Source organism: Pantherophis guttatus, chromosome 3, assembly GCF_059756535.1.
Source record: "Pantherophis guttatus breed Tessera chromosome 3, ASM5975653v1, whole genome shotgun sequence".
Lineage (NCBI taxonomy): Eukaryota > Metazoa > Chordata > Lepidosauria > Squamata > Colubridae > Pantherophis > Pantherophis guttatus.
Window position 1 is genome coordinate 112,213,017 of NC_142065.1, and position 25,821 is coordinate 112,238,837.

At 47.3% G+C, this 25,821-nt stretch overlaps 1 protein-coding gene across 1 annotated transcript in view; it reads left to right on the forward strand.

The window, feature by feature from the left end:
* The window catches only part of CRIP1 (cysteine rich protein 1), a 106,036-nt gene that overhangs the window by 12,527 nt on the left and 67,688 nt on the right, over window positions 1-25,821 (forward strand). The gene's annotated exons all lie outside the window — the stretch shown is intronic.

Sequence of the window (25,821 nt, forward strand, 5' to 3'; positions counted from 1 at the left end):
CTGTTGTCAACCAGCTGCTCATCTGGTCCTTCTTAAATTTCTAGTCTCTCCTACTCTTCCTGCCCATCTCCTCCTGGTTCAGAGTCTCCCTACTCCCAAGTTCCTAAAGCAGGCCCTTCCTCATTGTCCGAGTGCACTTCAGGGATATCCATGACAGTATGAAAGTTGATTGGGTGATTTTGGGCCAATCACTGTCTCTTAGTGCAGCCTAATTTACAGGGTTGCTGTTGTGGGGAAAAAAGGAAGAGGCAAGAGAAAAAATTAGGTATGTTTACTGCCTATTAAAAGTTTGTATAAAACCTAAGCTTATTTATGCAAGTTTGCTGGGATATCCTGATAAAATATAGAACTTTCCATTACAAATTTTACCTCAGTAAAATTTATTTACCTCCATTCCACTGATCTCTGGAAAAGAGCTGATGTGGTTCCCATCTTCAAAAAAGTATCTTACCTGGAAAGATACTGGAAAAGATAATCTGTGAACACCTAGAAGCAAGCAATATTTATTTATTTATTTATTTATTTATTTATTTATTTATTTATTTATTCATTCATTTATTTATTTATTTATTTATTTATTTATTTATTTATTATATTTCTATACCGCCTTTCTCCCGTAGGACTCAAGGCGGTGTACAGTCAAGAAAAATATAGACACACAAACATCATAAAATTGCTAATTAAAATTATTACTTAGTTTGGTCAATTAAATAAAACCCAGAATTAGATAACATTTAAAAAATCATTCACATGTTTGTATGTTTAGCCCTGCCTGTTGGAACATCAGGGTCTTGAGGGCCCGGCGGAAAGCACGGAGATCAGGGATATTCCGTATCTCCGGGGGCAGTTCATTCCAAAGGGTTGGAGCCCCCACAGAGAAGGCCCTCCCCCTGGGAGTTGCCAGTCGACATAATTTGACTGACGGTACCCTGAGTAGTCCCTCCCTGTGAGAACGAACTGGTCGGTGGGAGGCTATTGGTGGCAAAAGACGGTCTCGTAGGTACCCAGGTCCTAAGCCATGGAGCACTTTAAAGGTGATAACTAACACCTTGAATCGCACCCGGAAGACCACCGGGAGCCAGTGCAGCTCGCGTAGGAGAGGTGTTACATGGGCGTAACGAGCTGCGCCCATAATCACCCGTGCGGCTACGTTCTGGACCAGTTGGAGCCTCCGGGTGCTTTTCAAGGGGAGCCCCATGTAGAGAGCATTACAGTAGTCCATACGGGAGGTAACTAGGGCATGAGTGACCGTACGCAAGGCGTCCCGATCCAGAAAGGGACGCAACTGGCGGATCAGGCGAACCTGATAAAAGGCACCCCTGGCCACGGCCGTCAAATGATCTTCTAAAGATAACCGTGAATCCAGGAGGACACCCAAGTTGCGGGCCCTCTCTGTGGGGAGCAAGATCTCATCCCCTATTGTCAGTGATGGTACCAGCTGACTATACCGGGACGCCGGAAGCCACAGCCACTCGGTCTTGGAGGGGTTGAGTCTGAGCTTGTTTCTCCCCATCCAGATCCGCACGGCCTCCAGGCAACGGGACATCACAGCAAGGGCATCATTGGGGTGGTCTGGGGTGGAGATGTATAGCTGTGTGTCATCAGCATACTGATGAACACTCACCCCAAAACCACGGATGATCTCACCTAGCGGTTTTACATAAATGTTGAACAGAAGGGGTGAGAGGACTGACCCTTGCGGCACCCCACAAATAAGGTGCCTCGAGGTTGACCTCTGCCCCCCTGCCAACACAAACTGCGAACGGTCAGAGAGGAAGGAGGAGAACCACCGAAGCACGGTGCCCCCTATTCCTAACCCCTCCAGCCGGTGCAGTAAGATACCATGGTCAATGGTATCAAAAGCCGCTGAGAGATCTAATAGGACCAGGATAGAGGAGCAACCTCTGTCCCGAGCCCTCCAGAGATCATCCACCAATGCGACCAATTCCGTTTCCGTGCTGTATCGTGACCTGAAGCCCGACTGGAACGGATCCAGATAGACAACTTCATCCAGGTATCGGGGTAGTTGTCGCGCCACCACACTCTCAACAACCTTCGCAACAAAGCGAAGATTGGAGACTGGACGATAATTTGATAATATAGCCGGGTCCAGGGAAGGCTTCTTGAGGAGGGGCTTCACAACCGCCTCTTTCAAGGCGGCGGGAAAGACACCCTCACTCAGAGAAGCATTTATAATCCCCTGGAGCCAGCCTCGTGTAACCTCCCGGGAGGCCAGTACCAACCAGGAGGGACACGGGTCCAATAAACGTGGCAGCGTTAAGCTTGCCCAGAATCCTGTCCACGTCCTCAGGAGCCACAGAGTCAAACTTTTCCCAGATAACGCTCTCAAGACCTGCCCCCGTCTCCTCCCCTGGATCTACCCAATCGGAGTCCAGGCCTTCCCGAATCTGAGCGACTTTATCATGCAGGAATTGTACAAAATCCTCAGCTCGACCCTTTAAGGGATCTTCCCGTACCCCCACCTGAAGTAGGGAGCGGGTCACCCTAAACAGCGCAGCTGGGCGGTTCTCTGCAGATGCAATAAGATCGGAGAAGTAGCTAGACTTCGCCGCTCTTATCGCCACTAGGTAGGTCTTAATATAAGATCTCACCTGTGTTCGGTCAGATTCAGATCGGCTTGTCCTCCAATCGCTCTCCAGGCGTCTTTTCCGACGCTTCATCTCTCTCAGCTCCTCGGAAAACCAAGGAGCTAGACGAGATCGGCATCGGGTCAGAGGCTGCAAAGGCACGACGCGGTCCAAGGCCCCAGTAGCCGCCCTGTCCCAGGCGACCACCAGGTCCTCAGTCGAGTCGTGAGCCAGAGTCTCAGGAAATGGCCCAAGCTCCATCAGGAACCTTTCGGGGTCCATCAGGTGCCTGGGACGGAACCATTTGGTTGGTTCCGTCTCCCTGCGGTGGGTGGAAGTGACTTGAAAGTCCATGTGAAGGAGACAATGATCAGACCATGACAAGGGCTTGATGTCTATATCCCCTATTCTTAGATCATTCAGCCACTGATCAGAGACAAAAATCAAGTCCAGAGTGTGATTCCCCAAGTGGGTGGGGCCTTGAACTACCTGGGTCAGGCCCATGGCCGTCATGGAAGCCATGAACTCCCGAGCCGTCTCCGACATCTCACCAGCAGATGGCAGGTTAAAATCCCCCATAACAATAAGTCTGGGGGTTTCCACCACCACCCCGGCTATAATGTTGAGCAGCTCAGGCAGGACCGCTGTTACGTGGCAGGGAGCCAGGTACGCAATCAGTAGGCCCATCTGAATCCCCTGACCCCACTTCACAAGGAGGGACTCACATCCACCTATCTGAGGAACAGTGGCCTCCCTCGGGCAAAGACTTTCTCTAATGATTGCTGCCACTCCCCCACCCCTTCCCTGAGCCCTTGGCTGATGGAATGCACGGAAACCTGGCGGGCACATTTCCACAAGGGGAACTCCTCCCTCCTGGCCTAACCAGGTCTCCGTAATCCCTGCCAGGTCAGCACCCCCCTCTGAAATAAGATCATGAATGAGGGGGGCTTTATTTACCACTGACCTGGCATTACATAACATCAGCCGTAGACCCAGGGTCTGAGACTCTGAACAACCCGGGAAACGAGCAGTGCTTTGGGGGTCGGAGTGGGCAATCACTCGTAAACATCGAGTGCGCACTCCCGAAACATAATATGGCCCCCTGCAGCCGTCATATCTGCCCCTCCCACTTACTATACTAATGCCCATCGCTTCATCCCCCTGCATCCTTGTCAGATTCCTGTCCCCATCCTCCCCACCATGATTATCAGACCCATTACCCCTTTCAGTGGATTTATGGATCCCCCCAGATCCATTCCCACAATCCCTCCCAGAACCCCTTAAAATAGAACTTAAAAGATTTATCTAAAAATCCCCAAAGCCGTCGTTTTTTTGCAAACCACCTCTCAGGGTTCCAAAACCCGTCCTCAAGGGCGGCCCTTGATAACTCAGAGGGCCAGACATGCGAGAGGGGGGAATCTCGCAGTGCAAGGAGCTCCGCAGTTGAATACATCAAAGATAGGAGCGAGTTGAAGGAGATGAAGGATCATTTTCTTCTAAGAGTGTTAGAGATGGTTAAGACAGGTAATTTAAAATAAGGGAGGAAATAGATGTAAAAGGGAGAACAGTATGTTACAAATGTCAATACATCGGAACATCATCGCCCTCTCACGACAATGGGAAGTCTTGTGGTTGTAGTAAGTCCATCCAAAGGAGGTGGGGGTAGAGGTCTCAAAGGGTCGTCCTCTCACAGCGACCAAACCATTTGAAACAAACAAAGAGAAGGTGGTCTATCTCCCCATAATCCAAGACTCTCGATGTCTGTATCTCCTCCAGTCCTGATACCAGCGATAGCCGAGGATTAGATAAAAAAAGTAAGGCAGAGCCACTGGACAGAGTATTTAGGGTTAAATAATCAGGGTAATCTTGGGGGAATAGGTGGTAAATAAAGCTGCAGATCGATCTAAGATTGCAAGTTAACGCTGAGTGGTCGTAATAGATCTAGATCTGATAAAGGAGAGAGGGACAGTTGAGGGGGAGAGTAAGTCATCATCTCCAGATTGTAATCCTCAGTCCCTATCCATCACCTTGCTCAGGCTACTTAGTTCAATTAGTTTAATAAGTCCTCAGAGTTTCAAGAAAGAGGAGTGCAACAGATCCCTAGAGGTTGAAGGGATCCTAACATTTATAGCCTTTGCAGCATTGCCCTCTCCTCTATTAACAACGAGGGCTTCCTTGCAGCCTCCTGGTGTTGCCGTCGCTGTCGCTGCCATTAGCGCCATTCCCCTCGCCATTGTGGTAACCCCCCTTGCCATAGACATCATCGCCGCCGTGTTGCTACATGCAGCGCCTATTAGCCCAGGCATCATTATCAACACCCTATCCGGAGTCGCTGTTGCCACCGTCTCGTCAACCATTTCATCAGCTGTATTAGACTCAGTGGTTGACCCAGTCATGACAGCCAGGCTTTGATGTTGACATCCTCCCCACCGCTCTCAGTCTTTTTACTGACAAACAGCTGATCTTCGGGCTCGGCTCGGATTTTATCCTTGGGCTCCATCCACAGCTCTATTGAGCCGAAAATACCTCAGCTTGCTGGGAGGGGGGTCTGTGGATGGTTAATTGACCCCCACACTCTTGAAAATGTCAAAACATCTCCCTCCTAGCCTCGGAGTTTCAGCTCTGAGCTGCCATTTTGTTTTGCAACTGTCAATGGAATATGGGTTTGTAAAAAACAGATCATGCCAAACAAATCTTATTTCATTCGTTGAAAAAGTGACTAAATTAGTGGACAAGCAGTGGACTTGGTATACTTGGATTTCAATAAGGCATTTGACAAAGTATACCAAAAATTCATCCTCATTCCAGTTGACTCATTAAGTTAATGCAGTGCGGTACCCCAATGTTCTGTTTTAGGCCCAGTACTCTCCAACATCTTCATAAATGATTTAGCTGAGGGAATAGAAGGCAACTCATCAAATTTGCAGATGAACCAGGAATAGTCAACATCCTAGAAGATAGAATCAAGATCCAAATGGATCTCGATAGACTTCAACATTGGGCCTATAATGAAATTCAATTCAGAGAAAATGAAATGCACAGGTACATATTAGAAGAAATCTGGCTCAACAGCAGTAAAAGAGGGAATTAAGTCCTAGTTGATAATCACTTAAACATGAGCCAGCAGTGTGTGGCAGCAACCAAAGAAGCCAACACAATCCTAGGTTGCATTAAGATAGGGATAGAATGAAGATCATGTGAACTTACTAACTAGCCTTGGTAAGACCAAACTTAGAATACAGTTTTGTATTATTATCGTGAGAGGGCAGCTGGTGTCAACATCTGGCCTCGAAGCGGCTTAAGACTCCATCCACTGCTGTGAGAGAGCAGTGGAATTTATTGAATTTATTGACTTGGAATTGATTGAATATCCCTCCCCAGACTTTGGACTATCTTGATTACCCCCAGGCCGTGGACTTCCCCCTGATTAATTAATTAATTGATTGATTAGATGTATTCGCCAACAGAACTTCTTATTCTGCGAGACTCCCCCCTCTCGCAGGTGTGGCCCTCCACTTTATCAAGGGCCTACCTTTATGACAGGCTTTGGCACCCCGAGAGGTGGCATGCCGCAAAAAGGGGATTGAGGGGTTTTTTAGGGAAAATTTTTGATAGATTTTTAAGGGATTTTAAGGGGCGGGAGGGTTGTGTGGGTTTGGGGGTTAACCCACGGGGGGAGGGGTCCGGCCCAGCTGTCAGTGGGGCCACGGAGGGTGCGGATTCCGGGGGTAAGGGGGACATCAGATTCCATTCTGTCGAGGGCTTTTCTATCAATGTGTTGAGTGGGAGGGGCAGATATGGCGGGAGCAGGGGGCCGCATCATGTGGGGGCACGCACTCGCTATCTTCGAGCGGTAGCGCGCCCCGGTCCCCATAGCCCTTCTCGCACCCCAGGCTGTTCAGACTCTCAGGCCCGAGCCTTCGGCTGCTGTTGTGCAATGCCAGGTCCGTGGTAAATAAAGCCCCCCTCATTTGCGATCTTATTCAGGAGGGGGGAGCGGACCTGGCAGGTATTATGGAGACCTGGTTGGGCCATGAGGGGGGGTTCCCCTCATGAATATGTGCCCACCAGGTTTCGAGCATTCCATCAGCCGAGAGCTCGGGGCGGGGGGGTGGCGGTTATTATAAAGGAAAGTCTTGATCCGAGGGAGACCACTGTTCCACAGATAGCCGGATGTGAGTCCCTTTTTGTGAAGTGGGGTCGTGGAATACAGATGGGCTTGTTGATCACGTACCTGGCTCCCTGCCGCGTGGCAACGGCCCTGCTCGAGCTGCTCAACGTCATAGCTGAGGTGGCGGTTGGTACCCCCAGACTTCTAGTCATGGGGGATTTCAACCTGCCATCTGTCGGCGAAACTTCTGAGGTGGCTCGAGAGTTCATGGCTTCCATGACGGCCATGGACCTTACTCAGTTAATTCATGACCCTACTCACACGGGTGGACACACTCTGGACTTAGTTTTTGTCTCTGGTCAGTGGTCGAGTGGCCTTGATACAGGGGATATAGTCATCGAACCCTTGTCATGGTCCGACCACTCACTCCTTCGATGGACTTTCTAACCGCTGCACCCCGCTGCAGGAAGGCGGGACCGACCAGGTGGTTCCGCCCCAGGCGCCTGATGGACCCTGATAGATTCCAGATGGAGCTTGGGCCATTTCCTGAGACTCTGGCTCATGACTCGGCTAAGGACCTGGTGGCCGCCTGGGATAGTGCGGCTGCCGGGGCCTTGGACCGTGTCATGCCTTTGCGGCCTCTGACCCGGCACCGAACTCACCTACCTCCTTGGTTGTCCAAGGAGCTTAGGGAGATGAAGCGCCGGAAAAGATGCCTGGAGAGTAATTGGAGGACCAGCCGCTCCGAATCAGACCGAACACTGGTGAGGTCTCATATTAAGACCTACCTAGTGGCGATAAAAGCGGCGAAATCTAGCTATTTTGCCGCTCTTATCGCGTCATCAGATAATTGCCCGGCCGCCCTGTTTAGAGTGACCCGCTCCCCCCTCCACCTGGAAGTGCGGGATGACCCCTTGCAGGGCCGAGCTGAGGACTTTGTGCAGTATCTGTATGACAAAATCGCTCAGATTCGGGAAGGGCTGGCCTCTGACTGGGTATGTCCGGACGGGATGACTGAGGCAGGTCTTGAGAGTGTTATCTGGGAAGAGTTCGATCCTGTGGCTCCCGAGGACATGGACAGGGTCCTGGGACGGCTGAACGTGACCACATGTTTATTGGACCCGTGTCCCTCCTGGTTGGTACTGGCTTCCCGGGAGGTGACACGAGGCTGGCTCCAGAAGATTGTTAACGCTTCTTTGAGTGAGGGGATCCTGCCGGCTGCTTTGAAAGAAGCGGTTGTGAGGCCCCTCCTCAAGAAGCCCTCTCTGGATCCGGCTGTTTTGGCTAACTATCGTCCAGTCTCCAACCTTTGCTTCATTGCGAAGGTTGTTGAGAGTGTGGTAGCGCAACAGCTTCCCCGGTACCTGGATGAAGCTGTCTATCTAGACCCGCTCCAGTCCGGCTTCCGGCCTGGGCACAGCATGGAAACGGCATTGGTCGCGTTGGTGGATGATCTCTGGAGGGCTCGGGATAGGGGTTGCTCCTCTATCCTGGTCCTGTTAGATCTCTCAGCGGCTTTTGATACCATTGACCATGGTATCATGTTGCACCGGTTGGCGGGGTTGGGGGTGGGGGGCACCGTTCTGCGGTGGTTCTCCTCCTACCTCTCTGACCGGTCGCAATCTGTGTTGACGGGGGCAGCGGTCAACCCCGAGGCACCTTGCTTGTGGGGTGCCACAAGGGTCGGTCCTCTCGCCCCTTCTGTTCAACATTTATGTAAAGCCGCTGGGTGAGATCATCCGTGGCTTCGGGGTGGAGTTCCATCAGTACGCTGATGACACCCAGCTGTACATCTCCACCCCAGGCCACCCCAACAATGCCCTTGAAGTGATGTCCCAGTGCCTGGAGGCCGTGCGGGCCTGGATGGGGAGAAACAGGCTCCAATTTAACCCCTCCAAGACCGAGTGGCTGTGGCTTCCAGCGTCCCGATATAGCCAGCTGAAGCCATCGCTGGCTATTGGGGGCGAATCACTCGCCCCCACGGAGAGGGCTTGTAACTTGGGCGTCCTCCTGGACACACGGCTGTCTTTAGAAGATCATTTGACGGCCGTGGCCAGGGGGGCTTTTTATCAGGTTCGCCTGATATGCCAGTTGCGCCCCTTTCTAGATAGGGACTCCCTACGCACAGTCACTCAGGCACTCGTCACTTCTCGCCTGGACTACTGCAACGCTCTCTACATGGGGCTCCCCCTGGGGTGCACCCGGAGGCTCCAGCTAGTCCAGAATGCGGTCGCGCGGGGGATTATGGGGGCGACGAGGCACTCCCATGTGACACCTCTCCTGCGCGAGCTGCACTGGCTCCCGGTGGTCTTCCGGGTGCGCTTCAAGGTGTTGGTGACCACTTTAAAGAGCTCCATGGCTTAGGGCCGGGGTACTTACGAGACCGCCTTCTGCCACCAATAGCCTCCCACCGGCCAGTACGCTCGCACAGAGTGGGCCTCCTCAGGGTGCCGTCCACCAGACAATGTCGGCTGGCGACCCCCAGGGGGAGAGCCTTCTCTGTGGCGGCGCCCACCCTCTGGAACAACCTCCCCCCAGAGATACGTACAATAACAGACCTCCGGATTTTTCGTCGGGCCCTGAAAACCTATTTATTTCAACTAGCTGGGCTGGCTTGAGTTAAATTTTAAATTGATTTTAAATTGGGTTGTTTTAATTTACGGCCAAAATATTTAATTATTTTAAACTGTTTTTAAATTTTGTATGTTCTGTTTTTTACTTTGGCTGTTCACCGCCCTGAGTCCTGTTTGGAGAAGGGCGGTATAGAAATGGAAACAAATAAATAAATAAATAAATAAATCAGATTATGAAAAAAAGAGACTCTGGAAAGAGTGCAGAAAAGAACAACAAAGATGGTTAGGGGGCTGAAGCTAAAACAAAGAATGGTGGCAGGAATTGGGTTTGGTTTGGGTTTCCTACTTGAGCAGGGGGTTGGACTAGAAGAACTCCAAGGTCCCATCTAGTTCTGTTATTCTGTGCTGTTGAATTCTGTTCATCTGCAATTTTGATGAGCTTCCCTTCAATCTCGTAAATCAGTGGCCCCCAACCTTTTGGGCATCAAGGATCAGTTCCTTGGAGAGTGGTTTTTCCATGGACTGGAGGGGGCGTGGTTCTGTGTGCTGCCTGCATCCTGCAAATGGAGCTTCATTTGTTTGCATGGCCTGATTTCTGACATGCCATGGATCCCTGATCTAAATCATTTATGAAGATGAAGAATATTGAGTCTAAGACAGAACCTTGGAATACCACACTACATATTTCCCTCCATGTATATATAATTCCACTAAGGTCTACATGTCAGCCAGTTACAAATCCATTTAGTGGTGATGCTGTCTATACCACACTTTTCTATCTTACCAGGAAATAGTTTGTGATCTACTTTGTCACATGCCTTAATCCAAGTCTACAGAACTTCACTGGTCCACTAATTTAGTCACTTTGTCAAAAGAATGAAATAAGATTTGTTTGGCATGATCTGTTTTGACAAACTGGGATGTAATCCATTAGTGGTTGAACTCATCTAGAGTGGAGAGGTGTTCTCTTACCATTTTCTTATTTTAATTTGTACTTCTAGTCTGTTTTAGGGTTATGTTTTTTGTAAATTGGCCTGTATTATCTTTGCGTGAAGACCAATGGAAAGAATGAATTAAGTAGATCTGCTTTCTTTCTACTGCACGTTACTTCCTTGCCTTCCTTAGTGGACTGATCGTTTCCTTGACTTTTTTGTGTGTGTTTTTTTATATGTTGAAAGAAACTTTTTAAAAATACATTTGACATTTGTTGGAAGTCTTAGTTCATTCTGAGCCTTAGCTTTCCTGACCTCATCTTTGCAAGTTTGGGCTATTTGTTGGTATTCTGCCTTAGTTATGTGACCCTACAAAGCTACAAAGCCTTTCACTTTATTTACTCCAGAATGAATGAAAAAAGAAAGTTCTGCGTACAGTGGGTATCTGCTAGTCTGTTCACTGAAAGAAAAGTCAAAATCCTGTTCAAGAACAAGAAATAGATTAAATGAAATAAATTCCTACCATGCTGCCAAGCAAAAACCAGACACACCATTAAATAAAAAACTTGGTATGTTGGCTGTTGCTTTCAGAGATTTTGCGGAAGTTCTAGTTGCTATAAACATTTAGTCATCAAAGCAAAGGCAATCTGCTCTACTGGGTGTGGATAGAAATAGATAATAAACGGAAAGAACATACAGGAAACTGCTTGCCTTCATAACAGATGTGTAGCTGTAAACAGCCTGAGATCAAAAGCAAGGAGAAATGAGCCAAGACTTTTTTTTCAACTTATTTTATCCACAACACACAAGTACTGCTTAGAAAAAAATAAGCATTGTATGCTCAGCTTGGCATTATACTACCGTGTTTCCCCGAAAATAAGACAGGGTTTTATTTTCTTTTGGGCTTCAAAATAAGCACTTGGGCTTGTTTTCGGGGAGATCTTACTTTTTTAAAGTGCTCTGCTGGTCCCGCTCTCTCCATCATGCTGTCTGCTCCCCAGAAGCAGCAGTGGAAGGGAAAGAGAAGGTGGGGGGAAGGGGGGAAGGGAAAGAAGCAAACCCAGAAGCAGCAATGGAAGGCATGCAGGCTGGTGTTCAGCAGCCCAAAGGCGGCAGCGGGTGAGGTGACATGTTTTTTGGAGGTTTTCAATCTGGGATGATTCAAGCCGGCCAGGCAGGAGCAGTTGTGCAACGCTGCTGAGTGCAGCGCTGCCAGGAGGGTGAAGAGGCCAGCAGCAGCATGGGCAGCCGCTTGGCCATTTAAAGACGTGAATTTCAACTCCCAGAACTTCCCACAGCCCCCCCATCAGCTCCTTCCCTTTTTCTGGGTCGCACCCACTGGGTCCATTGGGGTTGGAAGTTTGTTCGCCCCCCATGAGGGAGCCTCCATCAGCTGAGCCAGCACGGGCCGGGAGCTGCCTCTCATTCTGTCTCTGCAGAGGCTTCCCAGTGCAATGCTCTGCCACAGCTTCGGAGCAAACCTCTGCCTTCCCTGTGCAGGATTGTAAGGCTGGAGGCTTCGCCTTGCTCCGATCAGCAGGAAAATCCCCCCCTCCCATTTCCCTGCTGATCGTTCTATCCTTGGGGAGCTCTGCACAGACACACATCCCAAAAATGCTCCCTCTGAAGCCTTCATCCTTGCCATCATGCGCAGGGAAGGTGGAGGTTTGCTCCGAAGCTGTGGCAGAGCATTGCACTGGGAGGCCTCCGCAGAGAGACAGAATGAGAGGCAGCTCCTGGCCCGTGCTGGCTCAGTTGATCCTCGGGCTGCAATTAAGGTGCTGAGCTTCCATAAGGTGACTAGGAAAGGGAATGGGCTGCCTCCTGTGCTGCCCATGCCCACCCGTTTAGGGCTTATTTTCGAGGGAGGGCATATATTTACGCCCACCCCAAAAATCAGGCGGCCTTATTTTCAGGACATGACGTATTTTCGGGAAAACACAGTATAACTCTTCATATTGTGTATTAAACTGAAAATTAAAAATAAGTACTATCCAAATATGGCAGAAGTGTAAAATATATCTCTTGTTTTACTGAGCATTCCTAAATCTGCTTTCTGTCCTTAACTACTGACTACAGCCTGGGAATTTTTCAAGCATCACCGCCTTCCTTGGCCTATTTTAAAATGTACAGATTGAAATCACATCAGTATGGGAAAATCTTTTTGAGAAGATCAAAAAAGCAAAATGACACAAATAAATTAGATAGTTGTTTACATAATTTAAATAGTAAGCAATACTTTATGCTTACTGTATTAGGATACTGTTATGTCTCTAGTTTTTCTTTATGAATTATAAAGTCAGAGCCTAGAAAGGTTTGTCCTCACCCATCTCAGTTCTCCTAAAGAACTGTTTTCTTTCTCACAATGGCACAATGTAGGTTTTGAAACTGAGCAAGGTATACAAGTGATGTCCTCTCAATTTTATTAACCCCTCACAGCCTCACAATATTAGTCATTGTTCACTATATACTGCTATCATAATACATAAAATAATATATCTTTTTTGCTTCTAGGATAAACCTAATATTAAAAATAAAAATTAGGACACTTAACTATTTCAAACACTTCCCACACTTGACCTTTAAGGAATTTGGGAAATGTGAAACATAGGTATAATTTGTAATCATGTAATACACATTAAGAAGAATCCGAAAACTCCACTGGAGTAAGATTGGGAAAATTATTTAAAAATGAATCAGATTAGCAATGGAATTTCCCAAGATAATTTATTCTTTCTATTGCTAGATATGGAAAAATAAATAGACTGAAGGAGCAGTTATACCACAAAGTCTATGGACTCAAATGATCTTCCCCTCACCCTGAATTGAGCCAGTTGTTTTCCAAACACATTCTTCCTGATTCTTATAAAATGTAGCCCATCCCCTGCCTGAAGCTCCTCATGTAGGTAATCCAAAGTTCTCTCGATGGCACCATTCCTTGAGCCAATTAATTTCAAATCACAAATAACTGAACAACTTTCCTACCAAAGTCCTCCACTCCCTCATTGGATGCTGATCTTCCATTGGATACAGATGAAAACACCACCTCTGCTGCTATCTGTTTGGTTTTCATGCCTAGCTGCTCAAAGTTCCTTGACATTCTTTTCAGGCTTATTTATCACCATATGAAAGAGGAGAAAGGAATAATCTGTGGGTTTAATTATTTTAGAAAGCCTCTCAGTAACATATTTGATTTTTGCTCCCAAGAGATACTGTAGCATACCTCTCTATCTGTAAAACCCACCAGTAGTACCTACGGCCACTAAACACACCAGGTATGTCTAAGGAGATTCTCAATAATCCAAATCATGGTTGTCCCAAAGGTGCTTTTTCCAAAGGCAACTGGACTTTTTTGTTGTTTCCTTGAAAATGTTTCACTTCTCATCCAAGAAGCTTCCTCAGGCGCCAAACGGGGCGCAGCAGCAGCGAACAAGGCGTGGTGGCAGCAAATGGATGGTGAATGGGGTGCGGTGGTGGCGAATGGGGCGCGATGTGACGAACAGGCTGTGGCGAACGGGCCGCGGTGGTGCCTAATGGGCCGCGGAGAACGGGGTGCAGCCAACGAGGTGCAGCGAACGGGCCAGATGAATACCTGATGGATGCTGGGAGTCAGAGGCAGATTTTTTTTCTTGTTTTCCTCCCCGAAAAAAGAAAGGTGCATCTTACAGTCCGGAACATCTTATACTCTGAAAAATACGGTAATTATTTTTCAAATTTAGCTTGGTGATCTAATGCTTTCTATAGTTCTTCATTTTCATCTTCTATTTTTTAGCTTCCTCTTGTGGTCTAAGAGCAGGCTTTTATAAATCAACTGATATTTCCTGGCCAATCAGAATTCATTAAAGTTGGAAGATTTCAGACATCAACAACAATAAGTCTAAAGCTGGGGTGTCAAACTCAAGACCTGCGGGCTGGATGTGGCCCGCGTGCTGCTTAAATCTGGCCCATGGGGCCGGTTTGGAAATAGCAAAGGACCAGCCCGCAGTGCCTCTGGCAGCCAAAACAGGCACAGGGGCCCTGCATGTGGCCTCCGCACCTTATTTTGGTTGGCAGGGTGCTACAGGAGGCGTCCGTCCCATCTCCCCAATGGTTGGGCCACAGAGGAGAACTACAATGCTGATAAGGCTCTTGAAGAAATCCAGTTTGACACCCCTGATCTAAAGTTACAGATTATAACTTCCAACACCAAAAAAGAGTGATACATTCATAAAAATGACAAAATAAAACCACAACTTTCTAGATCCTTATGTTTCTCCATCAAAATTAAAAGTACTCCAAGCTTCCTTATTTTAACTCGCCTCCAGCAACAATGGCTCAGTGGTTAAAGATGGTGAGCTTGTCAGCTGGAGAGCTGACAGCCTGGATGTTCTGACCACCATTCGCAAGTAGTGGTAAGACATTTACTCACCAGTAAAACAACCCCTTTTTATAACAGGGCAGTAACAGTCTTATATTCATAGGGATGAACAAAAAATCAAACAATTAGTCCTAATAAACCTGGGATCAGAATTGCTACTAGAAACGAATGGTTTCTGTGACATCTGGCCACACCCAAACCCTGCCTCTCCTTAAAGAAATGAGTCTATCAACTGAAACCTATCAAATACTGGAGACCTGACAAGTTGACATCTAATACGTGTGCATATATTTCTAGGAGGTAACTTGAATTAGGAAGAACAAAGGGTTTCTTAAGATAAATAGGTTTTTTAAAAATTTCACACGAAATAACTTTACATAAATTCCATTGTGCTTTTACTTAATGGTGTCACATTTTTAGGCTTTTGTGTTTAGGTATTACTATAACCTGCCCGTATTGGAAATGCTTTGGGGTGGCTAGTTTGATAAGACCAAACTCTTAGTCAAATATAGATCTTTTCTTTTTTCCTTATGTTTTGCAAAGTTTAAAGAGAGTTATTTGGGGCATAGTGGGTTGCCATACTAGCACCTGAAAAACTCCTGCCAATTAAGCATATAAACGTTTAGTCTTTGGCATGCAAAGGAAGTAACAGAATAGCAGAGTTGGAAGGAAAGTTGGAGGTTTTCTAGTCTGCTCAAGGAGACTAGAAGACCTACAGGGTCATCTGCCCCTGCTCAAGCAAGAGATGCTATACCAATGTTGGTGAACCTTTTCGGTACCGAGTGCTAAAATGGGAACAAGTGCGCATGAACGGGCGCACATGTGCCGGAAACCGGAAGAACTGGTTTTCATGTGTGCGGGAGCGTTGGAAACTGAAAGAACAGCATGTGCACCGGCCAGCTGGACTTCGCACATGCATGTGTGCCAGAAACCAGAATACCAGGTGGCCAGCATGCATGCGCACACTGGAAACTGAAAGGTCATCTTCCCGGCGCATGCATTTGCACCGGGAGACTGCTGTTTCAGTTTCCAGCGGTCCTGTGCACGTGAAGACCAGCTGGCCGGCGTGCTGGAACCCAGAGGATGGCTCTGCATGCCACTTTGGGCACGTGTGGCATAGGTCCGCCATCACGGTACTATGCCATTTCAGACAAATCTCTCGGCTGTCCAATCTCTCATATATATATATATTTTAATATATATATATTTTCTTACTTCTGATATATATATCAGAATATAATGTATTCAAGATAATTCTCATATTGTTTTTAATTTATCTTTTAGGTAAAAATCCATACTGGTCTGAGTGTATAAATTCATTCAGGAATCTTTTTAGTCTCTGCTATTATTGATGCATTTACTTTATAGTCTACATTTAGTAGTGATATTGGCCTATAATTTTTTATCTTTGTTAAGTCTGAATCTTCTTTTGGTATTAAAGTGGTATTAAAGTGATCCTGTCAGGGCTGCCTCTGTTCATTTCCTAGGAAAGAAAAATCCTTGGTTCCATAGATTTAGAGAAAAGTACTTTTAGTAGGAACAAATTGAAAGCAAACAGTTTCAAGCAAGCTATGAGGGAAAACGCAGGAGCATATCAACTTTGAACCCAGTATACAGCCCAACTCCCTTGTAGCCAGGCAACCACATACCAGAGCCGACTGCTTCGGCCTTGGAGATAACAATTCTCTCCTCCCATTCTATGGCAGCAAGCATCAGGCTGGCTGACATTCAGCCCCCCATAACAGAGGCATTCGCCAGACAGAATTTATACAGTTAAAACATACATCACACCAAAAACAGCAATCCCATCAGGGTTTCTCAGGGTATTTTCTATGGAAACTCTGGAGGTGTATAGGCGCCCTGACATATTTAGCATCCACCCATTCGGACTGCGCAGGGAGAAAATGTTTCCAGGCAATGAGATATTGGGCCTTCCCTCTATGTTTCCTGGAATCTAGAATTTCTTTAACTTCAAAATGCTGCTCCCCTTCAATCAGAGTGGGTACAGGAGGAGTGTCGGGGCAGGGTGAAGGGGTGATACAATTTCAGGTTTCAACAGACTGTCAGCCTCCGCTTTTATATTACTTGCTTGCTACGGCTGCCATTGAAACGGGGGGAGCTGTCTGGATAGTTGGGAGGGGGGAAGTGAGCTGGTGGAGTAAATTGGAGAAAGTTTTCCTCAGCGTTTCTCTGCAGCTGGGAGGCGCGCTGATAACCAGTCAAGGTCAACCGTCCTGGCATACCAGAAGTATGGAGCCATCGGTAGGTGCACCTCACATGATCCCTTGGGGGGATGTGGATTGGATAATCTTGAGTGGACCATTGGGAGGGTTTTAAGGATGTTTTCTATATGTGATTTTCGCGCCTATTGCCTCAGACCTTGCTCTTCTTTGGTTGCATTCAGTTCATACTCAGTAAAAGTACCTTTCTCTATGAAAATGGAGTCGGGGTTTTTCTTTCTCGAGTACTGAAAGGAGGCATACCTGACATTAAGCAAGGTCTGCAATTAACAGCCACCCTGGAAAACGACTGTGGGGGCTGAGCAAAGAATGTCTGACCAAGACAGCGACCAGGAGGACATGGGAACTGCTGGTTCCACTACCTCCCAGTCACACCCCGGCTGGGAGGCTTCGGAGTGGATGGCTGAGGATGGCTTGAGGAAAAGCTGGAGAGAGCCAAATGGTCGCTGGGCATGGGGAGGTTGCTGGAGCTGGAGAAGACCCCCCAAGGAGTAACAACTACTGGACGCCGATGCAGAGATGCTGCCTGGCAGGAAGAGCAGAAAGAAAATCTCCTGATGACCCAGGGTTTGCAACTACTGAGAGAGGCTTGTGAGAGTCGAAGAGCCCGTGAAAGGTATGGATTGCCTGCCCATGGGTTGCCTGCTGGGGAGAGGCTGAACACCCCGGGCGTGAAATTGAGGCTGCTGCTTGCATAGAAGAGAGAGCCCAAGCCCGGGAAGAGACAGTTCAGGCCTCTGGAACTCAAGCAGCTGCTGTGATCCAGGGCCCTCCTGCTGGGCAGGCATTGCCACGGAGGCGAAAAAAGCTCAAAATTCCCTTGTTATCAGTAAGATGCGGGGGAGATCCAAAAGGACTGGGATTCTTTTTAACCCAAGTGTGGAACCACATGCAAGTCTGGGGGGAGGATTTCTCCTCAGATGCCGCATGTGTGAAGTGCATTACCAGGGCCCTGGAGGGGGTGGCAGCTGAGTGGATGGTGGGACTCCATAATGAAGATTCCCCTCCGATGAGAAATTATGACCAGCTCATGCTTTGAGGACCCGTTAGCTGAGCGAAGGGCAAGAATCAGAATGAAGTCCATACATCAGGGGCGGAGATCAGTGGCGGAGTACACCCAGGAGTTCCGCGAGCTGTTGCACTACATGAGAGGGTGGTCAGAAGTAGCCCTGCTGGAAAGCTATAAGGATGGCCTCAATGATGATGTCTACAAGGATTGCTGGTCCCGAGGGGCCCCTAGGGATCTGCAAAGTTGGTACGTGCTGGCTGCTGACATGGAGATCGACTTGGCCAGAGATCGCTACCGCGGTAGGCGTACCTAGAGCAAACTACCCTCCTCACCCTACAAGGGGGCTCCAAAGGCCACAAGGCCAAGCTGAAGTCCACCGCGTGCTTCAGATGTGGAAAGGAGGGGCACCGAGCAGCTGAGTGTTTCTCTAAGCCTGGACCCAAAGCGACCCCTAGTGGAGGGAAGAGAGCCAACAAACCGCAAAACCCTACGAGACCACCCTAAAAGTGGTAGAAGTCGTTGAGTTCGCTCCCCTGAAACAGGATGAGTTGGGAACTCCGACCCCCGCCGATGATAGCGAAACTGAAACTGATTCCAGAGGACCTCCTGGTAAGTCAGAGTGGGGGATCCATGATCATCCCAGTGGAACTAAAGGTACCATCTACCGGGGCCCACGGGAAGATGCTAGCCCTTCTAGATTCGGGATGCACAAGGTGTGTCATCAGCCCTGACATTGTGGAAAAGATGGATCTAAGTAAAAACGATGAAAAGGTCCATCGCATTCTGTCAGCTAGACAGGTCGGTAGCTGGGGAGGCCCCAGCCCATTTTGTAACTGAATTGATTGAGATGAGGATGGAGGATCACCAAGAAACTGGCATGGAACGACCCCTCCTACTTGGGCTGCCCTGGCTCCGAAAATGGAACCCATGCGTAAATTGAAGGACGGGCGTGTTGCGCATCTGCTCTAACCAGCAAGGGAACCAGCCCCTATTGTGTGGCCAAAGTGGCAAGTGAGGTGGCGGCGACTACAACGGAACACATTGTGGGGAAAGAAAAGATCTCAAAAGAGTACTGGGACCTCCGGAAGGTGTTTAGTGAGAAGGCGTGAGATGTGCTGTTCCCTCACCGGCCTACAGACTGTAGTATAGAAATCCTTCCTGGGGTAAAACTCCCTAAACCAAAGATCTACCCCATGACCCCCTCCCCCCAGGAGTTGGGGGAACTACAAAACTTTATTGATAAAAACCTAAAACGCGACTTCATCCAACCGGCTAGGCCACGTGTAGCCACCCCGGTGCTATTCCGGGAGAAGAAGGATGGATCTTTTCATCTGGTGGTTGACTATAAGAACTTAAACGCTATTTGCATGGAAAATGTCTACCCATTGCCCCTCATGAAGGACATGCTAGCTCACCTGGCCAAAGGGAAGATTTTTATTAAGCTGGACTTGCGGGAGGCGTATTATAGAGTTCGAATTAAGGAAGCTGATGAATGGAAAACTGCTTTCAACTGCCCGCTGGGGTGTTTCCAGTTTAGGGTGCTCTCTTTCAGACCACAAGGAGTCCCTGCAGTGTTCATGCAACTGATCAACAAAGTACTGCACAAGCACCTTTACAAGGGGGTCCTGGTCTACCTGGATGACATTCTTATTTACACCGAGACCATGGACGACCACGTAAAACTGGTGAGAGCGGTCCTGAAAAAACTTAGAGCTGCTGAGCTGTATGCTAAGTTGTCAAAATGCGAATTCCACCAGACTAAAATTGACTATCTGCATTTCACATGGACCCAGAAAAGGTCCGGGCAGTGTTGGAATGGGCTCCCCCACGTACCCGCAAACAATTACAAAGCTTCCTGGGTTTTGCTAAGTTCTATCGACAGTTCATCCCCTCGTTCGCAAAAATTGCCTTACTAATTACTAACATTCTGAAAACAAAAGGAGAGGCGAAGCCAAAACCCTCCCGGTCTCTCGAATGGACTATGGAATGTCAGGTGGTTTTTGAGAAACTGAAATGACTGTTTGCTGCCGAACCGGTCCTTAAACATCCTGACATGGAGGCCCCGTTTGTCGTTCAGGCCGACGCCAGCTATGTGGCCGGCGGGGCAGTGTTACTTCAAGCCACTGCCGAGGGGAATTTGCAACCATGTGCCTATACCTCTCAGAAATTATCTGAGACCGAGAAGAGATGGGCCATCTGGGAGAAGGAGGCTTTTGCTGTTGGTTGGGTGCTGTTAACGTGGAGGCATTTCCTGGGAGGGGCGAAACACCCTTTTGAGGTGTGGACTGATCACAAAAACTTAGAGGCCTTAAAAACGCCCTGAAAATTGTCACCTAAACAAGTCCGCTGGGCCCAACACTTTAACCGATTTAATTTCTCTCTGCGCTACCTTCCTGGAGGGAAGAACTTTATGGCAGATGCCCTCTCGAGACTGCCTCTATACGATAGTGTTTGAGCAGAAGTGATTCATCTGGTTATCCCCTCGAAACAGCTGGCGGCACCAGTGGTTACCAGAGCTTAGGAGAAAGGGGACCTAACCTTGTCTGGCAACTTGAGCAAGCAGTTAAAAGAAGCACTAAAAACTGATAAGTGGTTTTTAGCCCACTCCAATGAGTGTACACTTTGTGAGGGTCTCGCCTGGGTGGGAGCGAAGCTGTATGTCCCCGCCAGCCTGAGGGGGTCAGTATTACAATACACCCATGATGCTAAAATCGCTGGCCATTTTGGATTCGTGAAGACATTACATTTAGTTAAACGACAATTCTGGTGGCCGGCGCTGAAGAAAGACATAGAAGCCTATGTGGCAAGGTGACCTATATGTGCATCAGCAAAGAAGCCTCCTGGGTTACTTCAGAGTGTAGCCAGGCCGGGAGCCCCATGGAAGGTGATATCCATGGATTTTATTGTTGAGTTGCCCGAAAGTGGAGGAAAGTGGGGACCTGGTCTCCCTCCCCCACAGTCGGCCTTATTTCTCAAGCAAGGAGTAGCTGTGGGGGGGGGGTGAGGGATTGGGTCAGCCAGTGGTGGGATCAGCCAGTTCACCGAACTGCAGAAAAAATTAGCTATTGGTTCAGCCGAACCAATGCAAACTGGCTGAATCCCATGACTGGGTTTAGATGATTAAAACTTAGTCTTTAATCAAACAGTTAACTTCGATGTACTATATGTTCCTAATTTAAATGGTTTTATTCATAAAATATAAAGAACAATGTTCTCCAATTTAAAAATCTTAGAAATCATGATCTGCAAAAGTTCTTGTTTATTTTTATGCTATCCCTGGTTTTACAAAAATACACCACCCTAGATTTACTATGACAAGGGAAAATGTACATTCTTTTATAAAGAAAATGTTGTGTTTCAATATTTCAAAATGCTTGTCCTTGTCTGTACTGTCTTCTTTTACAGATGTTTATCCTTCTTTATAAAACCAGACACCAGAACATATGCTATCTTGAACAATTAATAAATCCAGGATAGTGTGTGTCCCTGCAATACTTTGCTGTATTCTGGAGATGGAAAAGTGAGACAATGGGAATTTGTCACTGACTTTCTTTATTGTTAAACCTATGACCCTAGGACCGTGATGGCGAACCACATGCAGAGACCTTTCTGCGGGCATACCAGTGTTGCCCCAGCCCAGCTCCACTGCCATGTGCGCACCTCACGTCAGCCAGCTGGCTTTCGGGTCTCTGCCATGAATGCACGGGGGCAGGGCCTTCCCCAATCTCCGCAGGTTCCACCCTCCGCAGGTGCCTATTCGTGGCAGGAATGCACGAGAAAGCTAGGATGTGATGGGGATAGAAACTGCAAAGATTGGAAAAGGCATGGAAGGCAGGAATGCAGGAGAAAGCTAGGATGTGATGGGGGTAGAAACTGCAAAGATCGGAGGAGGCACGGAAGGCAGGAATGCAGGAGAAAGCTAGGATGCGATGGGGGTAGAAACTGCAACGATCGGAGGAGGCACGGAAGGCAGGAGAAAGCTAGGACTCGATGTGGGTAGAAACTGCAAAGATCGGAGAAGGCACGGAAGGCAGAAGAAAACTAGGACGTGATGGGGGTAGAAACTGTGGAGATCGCAAGCCCCCTCCTGTGCCCCGTTTTGGCTCCTGCACCAACCTGGAAGCCAAAACGAGAGCCTGGGGCGCATGCACGCCCCCCCGCATGCGCAGGGAACGTGCGTGCATGTGCGGGTGTGTGTGCTCACATTGCATTTTGGAGATTGTGGCACACATGCGTGCATTCATGTGTGTGCGCGCATGCTTTGGGCACTCAGCACTAAAAAGGTTAACCATCACTGGCTTAGGAGCTAGCGTTCAGTATACCAAACCTCAATTGCAATTTCTTGATCACTGAAAACGGGTCAACATACATAAGTCAGTCAAGCAGATACAGTGAAAATATTTATTGCATGAATTAAATTTTGCACTTTGTTGTGAGAGCTCAATTAGTGATGGGAGATTCTCAAAGCTGGATGACAGAAACTATAAAGTCCACTGCTTTCAACTAAGTTTGAGGAAGACTGAGAAAAAGGCAAAATCTTTCTTTTTTTTTTTTTTTTGCAAGAAGATAGCAGAAAGGATTGAAAGCAGAATATAAATTCTAGGTATAAATTCTGCCTGTGACTGTTAGATGATTTTAATGGCTTCCATTCTCAAATTGCAAGATTTACTTCATCTAGACTAGAGGTAGAATTTCTGCCTAGTCTGTGTCAATCTTAAGGAAGTCTAATGATTTTGGTAGGATGTCTTTGGTTTAAAAGAGTGTCATTCCTATCGACTTGTCATGTGTAGATTTATGAAGATTATAAGACTGCAGGATACTTCCACCAGAATGAAAACATAACCTGGATTTTGACAAGAAGGAGCCTGAACTTGGTCTAACTTCCTGATTCTTCCTAGTATCATATGAAGCAACTGAATTCCAATTCTCCATATAATCCATGTATGCAGCTGTTTAAGCAAGAGATAACAGCACACAATAAAGCCAGGCAGTTGGAATTACATTTTCTTGACAAGTGAAAACGAAGTATTCATATTTATGAATATCTTCAGACCAGCTAATTTTTTTAAAAAAGCTGTCCCTTCCCTAGATAAGTTAGAAAGTTTAGTGCTATTCTTCCTTTCTTGCCATGGGGTAGTTAGTTCATGGATTATAATACGATGCTTCCTGTGTTGTGACTTTTTTAAGGCAGGCTGCCAAATTCAAAAGTGTGCAAACATGACGATTAATTCTCAAGTCAGTAAGCAAAAGGAAGTGTAATTTTTTTTTGTTTCACCAATGCATTTGGGGAAGACCTAATTCTGTGGCAGCCTGCAAAAAACATGCTTTTATTAGTTTGTTTCCTATTGAATTTTTTAAAATCTTCCAAGTACATTTTTCTAAAAGCTACAGTCAATTTTACTGAGTTGAGTAACAGCACTCAGGATAGATTACCACCCATTTATTGTTGTGACTCTATGTCCCTATGGCAAAAAACAAAAAATACCTTGTTTGTGGGAACAAAATATTTCCAAAAGGGATTATACCATTTTAAATTTAGATTTTTTTTCCCTCCCAGTTTGTGGCCAGCTCTAGGTAGCATATTATTTCTGGTCTGATAATAGAGCAAATATAATAAGAGTCTGATAATAGAGCAAATATTTCTAGATCAACCATTTGAGAACTAACGTTTCTTTTCAGAGATATATATCCATCAATCATAGCAATAAATTTTATATATTATAAGAGAGCTCAGAGCAGTAAAATAAAATAAAATAAAAAAATACTAAGGCACTTTTTGGTTAGAATTGAGGGGGAGAGTAATCTTGCAATCAACCCTTTGGAACATCTTACCCCCTGAGCTGAAATTGGCTCCCATCCTTCTAACCTTCCACAAAGAGCCTGAAGACCTGGCTCTGCCAGATAGCTGGAGGCCACAATGGGGGAGCATTACACTAGACTTGGGTGATGAGTTAAGACCAGTGGTGAAATCCTCCATGGATTACCACTGGTTCGCTGCCCGTGCATGTGCGGTGCGCACCAAATGTGCGCTGCGCATGTGCAATATGCGCCCAAAGCACTCTGCTCGCGCACATGTGCAGTGTGTGCCAAAAGCATGTGTGTGCATGTGCAGTGCTTCTGGAGAACCGGTAGTAAAAAAAATGCTAAAAAAGTTTTCTAAAAAATTCTGATGATCGCAGGTCGCTCAACTGATTGTCAGAACTTTTTTAAAAACATTTTTTACTACCAGTTTGGCAAACCAGTAGCATTTTTTACTACCGGTCTGGGTGAACCGGACTGAACCGATAGCATTTCACCTCTGGAAGAGACTCATTATGAGGGGGAAAATGATCTTGGACTCATACCTGCTTTGGGCCTGCTTACATTACCTAGTCCACTGGAAGAGGGATATCCCCTCTCCGAAGCTACCTAGGTCACAAGTTAGGATGTGAAAGCTGACAGATTGATCAAGCAGTTTTACGATGATCACCCTCATAAACCTGGGGAGGGAAGGGAAGGTTGATGGGGATATGAATCAAAGGGATATGAATCCCTTTGATTTTCTCTTGCAGGTCCTTCTCAACTGAGGGGGGGGGGGCAGCCTGTCAGCCCTGAAGCCATTTTGGGAGCATCTTCAGGGCTGCCACAGCCAAGCCTGTTGGGGCTGTGGGGACGTGACGGGGGATATAGAGATAGCTGGGGGCAGTGGTGAAAAGTAAAATTTGTTACTACCGGTTCTTGGGCATGGCTTGGGGGGTAATGTGACTGGGTGGGCGTGGCCAACTTTTTTTAACTTTTAAAAGCATTTTTTCGGCTGAAGAGGTTGTAGAAAAAATGCTTTTAAAAATAAAAAAAGCCTCTGATTGCGCAGCTCAGCTGGGCATTGGGGGGGATGGGCAGGGATTTTTGCTACCGGTTCTCCAAACCATCCGCCGCCATCGCTACCGGATTGGGCGATCCGGTCTGAACCGGGAGCATTTCACCCCTGGCTGGGGGGGATGTGTAGCCAAAATAACATTCTTTTCTGTGGGAGCCAAGAACGCTCTACCAGGTGTTGGAGGGGTGTGGACAAGAGCCAGCTGGAGCTGAGACTACGATCTGAATGGGCCATGTGATGGACTTGTGACCTGGGTCAAGAACTTGGGGTTTTGATTTGGGTGGGGAAAACTCCGGGTCCTTCAGAGTTGGGTTTTCACCAGCTGTGCCAATATGACATTCTTAATAAATTCGTACGAGGAAACTCTAGGCCTCAGTGTTTTGATTGCTTTGGAACCCTGACACCTCTGATTTTATGCCTTTTAGTCCTCTAGATAAAGAATCAAATTTTCTTGTTTTTCTGTCAGACGTCCTGGGTCCTTTCCATACTTAAATTCTACAATGATCAAATTATTGCTTGTTAACAAAGTCAAAAACTGGTGTCAAACTCAAGGTCCGGGGGTCAGATCTGGCATGGAAAGTGTTTAGATCTGACCCGCAGGGCTGCTTTGGAAACACTGAAGGACTGGCCCATGGTGCCTCTGCCAGCAAAAACAGCTCGGGAGGGCTATGGACAGCCTCCAGAGGTCCATTTTCGCTGGCAGAGAGTTGCAGGAGGCCACCCAGGCCGAAAACAGAGCTTGGAAGCCCATTTTCACTGGCAGAGCACTCAGGCCTCCACAGGCACCCCTAACATGAGTGACGTTGAGCTGGCCACGCCCCCCCGCCCCCCCCAACGGTCAAACACAACCCTGATGTGGCCCTCAATGAAATTATGTTTGACACCCCTGGTCTAAAAGGTACTTTTAACAGATTTTCTGAGTGGAACAGATACGGAAATCTCTTCTATTCAACACTCTCATGGTTCATCTTCAATATTTTGTCTGAGATTCACAGAATCATAGGGGTGGAAGGGACCTTGGAGGACTTCTAGTCTAATTCCCTGCCAAGGCAGGAGACATTATGCCATCCCAAATAAATAATTGTCCAATTTTTTTCTTGAAAACCTCCAGCAATAGAGCACTTAAAACTCTAGGAAGTAAGTTGTTCCACTGAT